Raw genomic sequence first — 12,424 nt, forward strand, 5'->3', positions numbered from 1 at the left:
CCACCTCCCTGTGCAGCCCATTCCAATGCCAATCACTCTCTCTGGCAACAACTTCCTCCTAACACTCAGCCTAGACCTCCCCCGGCACAACTTAAGACTGTGTCCCCTTGTTCTGTTGCTGGTTGCCTGGCAGAAGAGACCAAGCCCCACCTGGCTACAGCCTCCCTGCAGGTAGTTGTAGACAGCAATGAAGTCACCCCTGAGCCTCCTCTTTTCCAGGCTAAACACCCCCAGCTCCCTCAGCCTCTCCTCACAGGGTTTGTGTTTCAGCCCCTCACCAGCTCTGTCACCCTTCTCTGGACACGTTCCAGCACCTCAACACAGCACAGGAATAATCTGGCTCTTGCTGTGGTTTCTGAAGGCAAAGTGGAGATCTGAGAAGGTATTTAATAAGGCTGAACATGAAGGCTTTGCAGATAGAGATAGGCAATGCCTTCCCCAGGTGTGAGGCAACACAAAGAGCATGACTGCTCTTGTTTGGAAAACATTACCTTAAAGGAAGGTACCTTGGATCACAGACTAATTGGAAGCAAGATCTGACCTGATATTCAACATGAGAGGGTCAGTGATGAGCGGATAGGCCACAGAGAACTTTGAAAAGTCAGGACAAGACATTCATGTCCAATTCACAGTATCACAGTATCACAGTATCACCAAGGTTGGAAGAGACCTCACAGATCATCAAGTCCAACCCCTCACCACAGTGCCCAAGGCTAGACCATGGCACCAAGTGCCACATCCAACCCTGCCTTGAACTGCCCCAGGGACGACGACTCCACCACCTCCCCGGGCAGCCCATTCCAGTGCCCAATGACTCTCTCAGGGAAGAACTTTCTCCTCACCTCCAGCCTAAATCTCCCCTGGCACAGCCTGAGGCTGTGTCCTCTCATTCTGGTGCTGGCCACCTGAGAGAAGAGAGCAACCTCCTCCTGGCCACAACCACCCTTCAGGTAGTTGTAGGCAGCAATAAGGTCACCCCTGAGCCTCCTCTTCTCCAGGCTAACCAATCCCAGCTCCCTCAGCCTCTCCTCATAGGGCTGTGCTCGAGGCCTCTCACCAGCCTCGTCGCCCTTCTCTGGACACGCTCGAGAATGGCAAGGGAAGGAGACTTGTGTCAAGATCTTGAGAAGGCTGAAACTGAAGGTGAGAGGAGTTGGGACAGCAGGGCAAGTGGCTGGACAGTCTGAGATCAGCAATAAGACTGAAAGAAGGAAGGAGGGTGGGATGTCTGAAGCAACCTTTGTACGACTGAAAGCTTGACAGGAATGGCAGCAGTTGCAGAATTATTATAATATATTCCAAAGACATGCCAATTCAGGAGTTCACAATGCAGCTGTTGTTTCTGAGGGAGCAAGAAATTATTTTACCAATTTATGCAAAGGACTATTAAAAAGGTGGCAGACGAAGAAAAAGCGTCTACATAAAAAGGAAAGTTAATTGCTCCCTAAAATGACTCATTGAGTGGTTCAAAAATCTCATGCATAAATATCATAGTTTTACTATCTGGTTTTTGTTGTTGTTGTTTGTTCCTTTATATTGAAAGTAATTCTCACAGGCCAGTACCTACAGAAACAGTAGTAGTTGCTTCATTGCATGTTATAAACCAAATCATGAACATGAGCCAGGAGAGCCAATGGCATCCTGGCCTGGATCAGGAACAGTGTGGCCAGTAGGACAAGGGAGGTTATTCTGCCCCTGTACTCAGCACTGGTCAGGCCACACCTTGAATCCTGTGTCCAGTTCTGGGCTCCTAAATTCAAGAGAGATGTTGAGGTGCTGGAACGTGTCCAGAGAAGGGCAACAAAGCTGCTGAGAGGCCTGGAACACAGCCCTGTGAGGAGAGGCTGAGGGAGCTGGGGGTGTTTAGCCTGGAGAAGAGGAGGCTCAGGGGTGACCTCATTGCTACTTACAACTCTCTGAAGGGAGGCTGTAGCCAGGTGGGGGTTAGTCTCCTCTGCCAGGCAACCAGCAACAGAACAAGGGGACACAGTCTCAAGCTGTGGCAGGGGAGATCTGGGCTGGATGTTAGGAGGAAGTTCTTGCCAGAAAGAACGATTTCCCATTGGAATGGGCTGCCCAGGGAGATAGTGGAGTTGGTGTCCCTGGAGGTGTTCAAGCAAAGCCTGGATGAGGCACTTAGTGCCATGGTCTAGTCAACTGGATAAGGCTGGGTGCTAGATTGGACTGGATGATCTTGGAGGTCTCTTCCAAACTGGTTGATTCTGTGATTCCAAATCAGACATCTCTTAGTCATAGCTTCCTCGAATTAGATGGTGATAGGAAGTGAAAAGGAGTTTCATTTCTGTTTGCTGGATTTACCCATGTGTATTTGTCCAAAGGCACATTCGTTACGTGCCTAACCTTAAGCGTATTTTGGAAGGTGGTGGAGTTGCCATCCCTGGAGGTGTTTAAAAGGAGAGTAGAAGTGGTTCTTGAGGTTATGGTCTAGTGATTAAAGCTGCTGGGATGAAGGTTGGACTGCTTCAAACTAGCACAATGATCCAACCATAACGATTCATAGCGATTAGATGTTGTGCTGAAGGATTTGGTTTAGTCAAGGACTTTTCAGTGTGAAACTAATGATTGGACTCCATGAGCTTGAAAGTCTTTTCCAATCTAAGAAATCCTGTGATTCTATGATGAGGAGCATAACTTCAGTTGAGAAGCTGAGCGTGGATCTCCTGTCATTAAAAATAAATAATCAAATGTATTGCCCTTTAGACTGAAGTGTTGAGTGTTACGGTCACTGGATTTCTGGTGAGCTTAAATGGTATGCCAATGGGTGGCCACTGTAGTCATCCACTAGTTCCATGTGAAGTTTTCTGTCAGTTGACTCCTCATAAGACCACATACAAAGACAATTCTGTAAATGCCTCCAAATCGTGGCTGTGGCTGGCAGCCAATATGTATGATCCCTGATGTTGAACAGTGTGCTGCTTCTGATGATGTCCAAATGTCCAGTGAAACATGAGCTCCATTCTGATGAATGATATGCAGATGTGGAACTGAGGCAGTGCTGGGTTTGTGGCAACTAATTGTTCATTTTAGCATGGAGGCTGATTTCAAAGCAATGCTCTGCAAACAATCCATCATTGAAAGAATTTGCAGAGGTGCCTTTTATGCCTGTTGGTGGCTTGTAACAAATCACAGGCTTGTTCTTTTATTTCAAAAGCAGCAGTCAGATGTTGTAGACAGGCAGGTGTCTGTGAAGCCCATCTCATCAACTCCAAAGAGGAGAAGAGTTTTCCTGCAGGGATTGGATAAGTTAGCTGACAGCCTTGGGAGAAGAGGAGAGGACTTAGATATCATGAGGCTTTCATGTGTGTGTTACATACATCCAAGCATATTTGTTTTCCAACTTCTAGTTTGGAATTTGAATAGGATGTTCCTCTAGACAGAGAAATGCAAAAGCTTTGTAAATAGAATCATAGAATTCATAGAATCAACCAGGTTGGAAGAGATCTCCAAGATCATCCAGTCCAACCTAGCACCCAGCCCTAGACCATGGCACTAAGTGCCTCATCCAGGCTTTTCTTGAACATTTCCAGGGACAGTGACTCCACCACCTCCCTGGGCAGCCCATTCCAATGCCAATCACTCTCTCTGTGAAGACCTTCTCCTAACATCCAGCCTAGACCTCCCCATGGCATAACTTGAGATTGTGTCCCCTTGTTCTGTTGCTGGTTGCCTGGCAGAAGAGACCAACCCCCACCTGGCTACAGTCTCCCTTCAGGTAGTTATAGGCAGCAATGAGATCACCACCCCTGGTACTCCTCTTCTCCAGGCTAAACATGAGGTCACATATGTTTATTTATTTTTCATTTTGATTTTATTTATAAGTATATTTTTATGTTGTTTATAGCTGATGGTGTTTGTGTCGGATATGCTTCTTATGGAGGTTTGCTTTTGGGCTGGTACTAGAGACAGTGGTTTTGTTTTGATGGATGATTTACATATATTGTGCCGTAGGACCTCATACTTGCAGGGAACACTGTGACATAATACAAAAGTATTTGGTCAGCATTTCCTTCAAGGCAATGCCCATAAAAAAAAGAAAGGATAAAAAGGAGAGATAAATTCTCTTCTGAAATTAAGTAGTGGGTTTATGTGTTACAAGCATAAGGACACTTAAAAATCAAGGAACAAATTATGTTCTTCAACGGAGAGAAGTGCCTGGACCAGTGCAGCTTCCCTTGTTCTCACTCCAGTGATCCTCTTCACTCCTCTGTAGCAAATCAGGATGAGTGGCTGCTCAACCTAGCTGTTTTTTTTTCTTCTTCTTTTGGCTTCTGTATCTCTTTGTCCCTCACCCCTGGTTTCACAGACCCACCGTGCTGACTTCCCCCTCTTCTCTTTGCTTCTCAAAATAACTTGCCTGTCTGATTCTGTTCCGCTTCTCTAGCATCTCAAATGGTTGTTCACTGAGTCCCATGCAATGCCACAGGATCACCTCAGCCCTTCATCAAGACTTCCTTATACTTCCTCCATTTTTCAGTGAACATGATCTAAAAAAAAAGCAACACACTGAAGGAACTTCCCAGACTGTTTGTGCTGCACTGTGTTGCCTTTGCAGCAAATACCAAGTTGGTTGAAGTGCCCCATGATAATCAGGGCATGTGATTGTGTGGCTACTCTAAGCTGTCTGTAGACAGCTGATCAAGTGGCCTACAGTAAACACTCAGTACAATGTCACCCACCTTTGCTGCCCCTTAATTCTTACCTATACACTTTCAAAACGTTGTCCTTCTTCTGCTAGGCACAGCTCACTACATTCCAGTTGCTCTCTCATAAGAAGAGCAATTCCACCACCTTGCCATGTTGGTCTGCGTTTAAAGGTATGTAGCAGTCCATGACAGCACTCACATTATGCAGACCATACCCCATATCTCTGTAACTGCAATGAGATCATGGCCCTGCCACTGCACCCACGCCTCTAGTTCTTGCTGTTTACTCCTCATGCTGCACATGTTGATGTGCAGGCATTTCAGAGCAGTAAAGTGTTTCCCTGGAGAGGTGCAAGAGGATCCACCATAGTTTACATCTCTTTAAGGCAGCTGGCCTTTTGGCTCTCCTCTTGAAAGGCAGCTAAAAGCAACATTTGCTTTTGTTGGGGTGTCTTAGTTTCTGTATTTAATTAAATGTACATTTAATCCTATATAAATTTAATTATGTTTTGATGTAGTTGTTCTTATACCAATTTATCAAACAAGCAAAAACTTCTAAGAGGAACTACAAAGAACTGATCCTTCATAACTGATGTGAAAGGCATCATTTTTGCCACATCTCATGATAACAGTCAGTCCTGACAAGCATGTGTTCAGGAACAGTTTCAGTAGCCCTCCACACACTCTTAATTTTAGTTGTTAATTCAAGCAAATTGGAGCTAGCAGTCTATCCAAATTCTTTCTTCCCAGAGAGAGTGATTTGCCATTGGAACGGGCTGCCCAAGGAGGTGGTGGAGGCACCGTCCCTGGAGGTGTTCAAGCAAAGCCTGGATGAGACACTTAGTGCCATGGTCTAGTTGACTGGATAGGGCTGGGGGATAGGTTGAACTGGATGATCTTGGAGGTCTCTTCCAACCTATTTGATTCTATGATTCTGTTTTGCAACAGTTGTCTGCCCACTGCCCTGTTATATTTTGATCTTGGCTGGTTTTCAGAATGCTGAAAAGATAACTTTCTGGTCACAATTTTTTGACAATACAATACACTTTTCATGTCCCATTCTAAAAAGCACTCTCCCTCAAGAACTCTCCAAGAGGAGGCTCAGGGGTGACCTCATTGCTCTCTGCAACTACCAGGCAACCAGCAGCAGAACACAGTTTCAAGTTGTGCCAGGGGAGGTATAGGAGGAAGTTCTTCCCAGAGAGAGTGGTTTGCCATTGGAATGGGCTGCCCAGGGAGAGGTGATGGAGTCATCCTCCCTGGAGGTGTTCATGAAAAGATTGAGGCACTTAGTGCCATGGTCTAGTTGATAGGACAGGGCTCGGTACTAGATTGGACTGGATGATCTTGGAGGTCTCTTCCAACCTGGTTGATTTTATGATTCTAATTAAAAGATGAGTTGGCTGGATTTAATCTATGATGATCGAGCAATTTAGAACAAAATCTTTTTCCTTAGCAACTTATAATTATGACATAAAATGTCCCCAAAGGTGTCTATATGCCAGCTTGCAAGGAGAACGTACTCTGCTGTATAAAAAGAAGGGATCTCTTATTAAAGGACTGAGGCTGGGAACATCTGAGTGCTCTTTAATTTTATTTACTCACTGTTGGCTTGAAGTCAGCCATAGAAACTCTTCAAATACAGCAATGAAGAATAAGGCCCTGAGAGATGTTGTAATAACAAATTACCTCTCTTTTTTTCTCCTCAGTTATCTCCACGTGTGAAATGGGAATAACCTGTTTGTCAGAACTCACTTGTGAGACATAACTCATTAATGCCTGCAAAACGGCTTGAGAACATCGAATGGAAGTCTCTGTTCAAGTGCTGGGTATTATTAGCTCTGAAATGAAAGCTATTTCATATTGCTGCATCAGGACCTACTTAAAAATCTCTTGTTCTATACAAATAATGAGTGGTAGGTGAGTGACATTTCTTTTGGCCTATTAGGATAGTCATTACAGAGTGCTGAAGGAAGTTTGTGCTGGTGAAATGACATTAGGGAGTGCTGCTAACACGCTGAGCAAAGTCACCCATTCCAGAACTGTTTTGATTTGGGCAGTCAGAGACACAGGAAAGAAAGAAGGTAAATGAGAAAGCAGAGAAAGGCAAGAAGACAATGGTTGGGGCAGCAGGTGGGACAATGGGGTGAAAGAAAGCTGGAAGGCAGGTAGAGCAGGGCAGATAACCATAAAAGAGAGAGAGAGAGAGGGAGAGAAAATGAAAATAGAAGGGTGATTGGATATACTTATTGCAGAAAACTACAACTTAGAAAAACAAGGCTGTAATGCCATCTTGGGGTTTCTGCTGACATCTCAATCCAGCAGAGCTCTGCTCATTTGGTTTGTGAGTGCCAACAGAAAGCCTTTGATGTCATCGAGGCTCACAGTTGCTTCTCATTGATTCTGCATTATTTCGACAGTGGAAAAATAACACCTTTATTTTCACAGCCAAAGTATCTCACACTGTGATGGAAATGTACACGGGCTTGTTGAATATCATCTCTGTTCATTTCCCTCAAACTTCTGTGTTATCACTATGGATTAGAAAGATATGTGTGCTTTTATGGTTACCACCTGAAAGATTCAAATATACCGTAGCCCAAGTTGTTATTAGGCTAAGGGGCAGAAACTGTCCAACTGTCTTCTGCTGTTTATTACTTTACACTCATATCATAATTACAGACATTACCCCAGAGAAGCCTTGTATTGATCCTTTTGATATGTTGTGTGCAGCTTTCTCATATTTCACAGGGAGGATTATCAAACTGGAATGAAACCTGTTTTGTGAAATGAGTAAGAATATGAACCCTGTACTCATGAGTATGGAGAGAATATATTGAAACTTTGAGCCCTGTAGAGTGTGGAAAGTCTTTAAATTTGCAGAAAGAGATTCAGAGGTGACATCAGTGACCAAATGGCATTTTGTCTCTTGGTCTGCAAAGAGTTTAGGTAGATAGATGTACTGGAAGTGTCTGAGATGCAGTTAATTATCTAAGTGACAACCCTCATAGTTGTTGTGCCCTGTAGCTAGAAAGGTGTTGATAGCACATCAGTGTTTTGGCTACTGCTGGGCAGAGCTGACACAGCGTCCAAGCTGCCTTTCTAATGTTTATTCTCATCATCCAGAAGGCTGGGAGTGGGAAAAATGTTGGGAGGCAACATAGCTAGGACAGCTGACCCAAACTGACCAAAGGGATATACCATACCACAGGACTCCTCAGCGATGAAAGCTAAGAGAATCATAGAATCAACCAAGTTGGAAAAGACCTCCAAGATCCAACCTAGCACCCAGCCCTAGCCAATCAACTAGACCATGGCACTAAGTGCCTCACCCAGGCTTTTCTTCAACACCTCCAGAGACGGTGACTCCACCACCTCCCTGGGCAGCCCATTCCAATGCCAATCACTCTCTCTGGCAACAACTTCCTCCTAAGATCCAGCCTAAACCTCTCCCATCGCAACTTGAGACTGTGTCCCCTTGTTCTGTAACTGGTTGCCTGGGAGAAAAGACCAACCCTCACCTGGCTAAGAGGAAGGAGTTCCATTAGTTAATTGTGTGAAAGTCAATTTCACTGCCTGTGATGACAGTGGATAAGATTCGCAAGTTAGAGAAAATGAAAATGCTACTCTGTACAGAATTTCCCTAAAATAGACACACTTATCATTGAGAAACATTCAAATAATCACAACTTTTCAGTAGGAGCTTTTTCTTTGAAAACAACAGAATTTTAAAGTAAAGCTTGATAAGAGAAGTTTGTGTTATGATAACTGAGCTGACCTTTCTTTGTGCCTTACAAAAATGGTTTTCTGACTGAGCTGAGTTCATATACACCTAAGCCTTCAGTCTTCTGTTTAGCTAGTCTGGGTCAAAATCCCTAAGTGGTGAGAATTCCACCATGTTCTTATCTAGGTTGCTCATGTGCATGGCCTAGCAGCTAGGAACCCTTTTGCCAGTTTCTCAGCTAAATGTTCATGGTTTGAGAATGAAATGGTTATTTCTTGTCCTGCTTGTGGTAGACATAAAGGAAACTGATCCTTAGCCTATCTGTAATATCTTTCTGCATAATTGAAGATGTCATAGAATCACAGAATCAACCAGGTTGAAAGAGACCTCCAAGATCATCCAGTCCAACCTAGCACCCAGCCCTGTCCAGTCAACTAGACCATGGCACTAAGTGCCTCAGCCAGGCTTTTCTTGAACACCTCCAGGCACGGCGACTCCACCACCTCCCTGGGCAGCCCATTCCAATGCTAATCACTGTCTCTGGCAAGAACTTCCTCCTAACATCCAGCCTAGACCTCCTCCAGCATAACTTGAGACTGTGTCCCCTTGTTTAGTTGCTGCTTGCCTGGCAGAAGAGACCTACCTCCACCTCACTACAGCCTCCCTTCAGGTAGTTGTAGACAGCAATGAGGTCATTATACTCTCATCTCTTCTCTGAACATTGTTCTCAATCTTTTCCCAGTCATCATGTTTTCTAAATTAACATTTTGTTGCTCTTCCACAGATTTTCCCTTTGTTGTTCATAAAACTTCTGAGCAATGACACCAGCATCCAACCATCAATTCTCTTGTTGATACCTTGTGTCTATTGCATAGATGACGTCCATTGTTCTGCTCAGATCCTGCTCCTAAGACATACCCATGCCTTTGGCTTTCTCCACCTTGCAGTACTAGTCCACAGTGCTGCCACCTGTTCGTATATTCTTTACTTTGTGTTTGTATATTTCATAGAATTAGTCAGGGTTGGAAAGGACCACAAGGATCATCTAGTTCCAGCCCCCTTACCATGGGCAGGGACACCCTACCCTACATCAGGCTGACCCAGAGCCTCATCCAGCCTGGCTTTAAACATCTCCAGGGATGCAGCCTCAACCATCTCCCTGGGCAACCCATTCCAGGCTCTCACCACTCTCTCAAAGGACTTCCTCCTCATGTCCAGTCTGAATCTCCCCACCTCCATCTTTGCTCCATTCTCCCTAGTCCTGTCACTACCTGACAGCCTAAAAAGTCCCGCCCCAGCTTTTTTTGTAGGCCTCCTTCAGATACTGGAAGGTCACTGGAAGGTCACAAGAAGGTCACATTGAAGCCTCCTCCAGACTCAACAGCCCCAACTCGTTCAGTCTGTCCTCACGGGAGAGGTTCTCCAGCCCTCTGATCATCCTTGTGGCCCAAATTTGATACTTGTTACCTAGGTACAGAAATTATTTTTGATACTACAACATCAAAACTTGCACTGAGTGAGACCATTGAATAATGCAGGCACTATGTGTTCAGGCTAAGGGTATACACTGAGTGCTATGAACTGCTTTGAAATCCTATTAGTGTAGCAGAGGGCTCTTTTAAGTAACTTTAAATGAATTTATATGCATTACCTCACGTTTTGGGGATAAAACCTGACTTGATTTATTTTTAAAATGTTCTTCATTTTCTTGTTCCCTTTTTTTTTTTCCCTAAGCCATGAGCACTTTATTCTAGCAGTCCTTAATTATCAAAACTTTATTGAAAACATCAAGAGTTACATGAAGATACACTTGACCTGGAGTGAAGTATCAGGAGTTTTTAAACATTTAACTTATAGTGTATATTAGTATGAAACTAAGTTGAGCAGAACCCATTAATGTCACAGTGGTCGGTTACCAATGGAAATAAATAATTCATGATGAAGGGAATTAGTCTAATTAGCAGGCAGTTTGAGTCTTTTGATAAAACCCAGCTCTAATTCCGTGAAGGGCAGGAAGTGCTGTCATCAGTCAGCCCTGAAAAGATTAGCATCTATTATGAATGAGGTTAGACACCCTAGTGAAGTCATGTGTGTCCTGGAGACAAACTTAATATGTTCCAGAATGGGACACAGTTTGTCTCACCAACACATCATGATTCCTACTGGGCTATTGTATGTAATAACAAGCAAAGATTGGTGCTCCTTCCTATCATTCTCTCCCTGTCCATCATTCTGACAACTGTGCAAATACATTTTCCATGCAAAGCAGGGAATGTGCCCTGAATACTTGTAAAATTGCATGAGATGTCAAAGAAAACGTGTTACCTTTTCTCAGCAACCTAAAACCAAACAGACCAAAATAGCGGTGCGGAAAGAAGGTTTAATCGCGCATCTGGTAAATGAACGGAGCGGGGAGAGACACACACCGGTTCTGAAGCATGCTGAAACCATTATTGCCATCTTGTCATAAGATGTGCCAATAAACTTATCAACACAACCACGCACGATAGAAAGCTTTTTAAGCAGCTGCTGATGCTATAAACTTAAGAGATATCACAGTATCGTCAGGGTTGGAAGAGACCTCACAGATCATTGAGTCCAATCCTTTACCACAGAGCTCAAGGCTAGACCATGGCACCAAGTGCCACGTCCAATCCTGCCTTGAACAGCTCCAGGGACGGCGACTCCACCACCTCCCTGGGCAGCCCATTCCAGTGCCCAATGACTCTCTCAGTCAAGAACTTTCTCCTCACCTCCAGCCTAAATTTCCCCTGGCACAGCCTGAGGCTGTGTCCTCTCGTTCTGGAGCTGGCCACCTGAGAGAAGAGAGCAACCTCCTCCTGGCTACAACCACCCCTCAGGTAGTTGTAGACAGCAATAAAGTCACCCCTGAGCCTCCTCCTCTCCAGGCTAACCAATCCCAGCTCCCTCAGCCTCTCCTCATAGGGCTGTGCTCAAGGCCTCTCCCCAGCCTCGTCGCCCTTCTCTGGACACACTCAAGCACCTCAACGTCCCTCCTAAACTGGGGGGCCCAGAACTGAACACAGTACTCAAGGTGTGGTCTAACCAGATATAGAAGGAATACCCTGGGAAACTCCTTAAATTCTGGAAGTATAGCCTTTCCCAAAAGAAATAAAAGAAGGAGAAGTTCCTTTGTGCTGTGTATTTCCACTTAGGAATGTGAACTGGTTCATTTGAGGAGAGTAGCTGTGAGCAGTGCAAGCCTCACAGTTCTGTGCTGCGTGCTGACGCAACATCAGCTGTGTTTCCATTTTTGCTTATGAGCCTTTTGAAATTATATGTTTCCTTTTTGCAATTTGATGCAATAATGAAGAAACTCCACATTTGTACGTTATTGTATTGCCTGTTTTTATTGTAGGAAATTAATTGCTCCTTTTATTTATGTTATTAAAGGGAGGGGGGGGCCCAGCAATTTCACAGTATTTTATCATTTGCTGTAATAATTATCATACTGGTAATACAACGGGAGCCTTTGAAACAGCGTTCAAATGTCTGAGCAGCACTTCATATGCTGACACTTGTGGTTGGGGATTGTTGGTCTTCTCAGTGCATTGAAGATGGTTAACAACAAGTTGCTAATAATGTTTCTGATGGTCTTCAGATGATTTATAATCTAGAAATTAATGAAGAGCAAGCGTAGTCAACACAAGAAATCATTTTCATGGAAACAGAATATAACAACTCAGCTGTCCAAATAGTGGCAGTGGAACACTGATATTGCACTGATACTGCAGAAAATGCAAGAATCAAGTCCTATGCTAACTTCAAGTTGATTGCTAGAAGAGAATAAAATATAGTGACCTTCCCTGGAGGGTTTCTTGTGCTGAGTTCCTGGAACATGCTTGGTAGGTGACCTTGATTTGCTCATTTTCAGTCTAAGAAATCCTAAGATAAGTCAATCTAAGAAATTCTGTGATTCTGTGATTTTTGTCTTGAATTCACCAGGTAGCAAAAGTCAGGATAAAATTCAGCTCTACAACCATTTTAAGAGTTTGAGCCTATGTTCTCTGTGTGC

This window comes from Pogoniulus pusillus, chromosome 2 (assembly GCF_015220805.1).
Source record: "Pogoniulus pusillus isolate bPogPus1 chromosome 2, bPogPus1.pri, whole genome shotgun sequence".
Lineage (NCBI taxonomy): Eukaryota > Metazoa > Chordata > Aves > Piciformes > Lybiidae > Pogoniulus > Pogoniulus pusillus.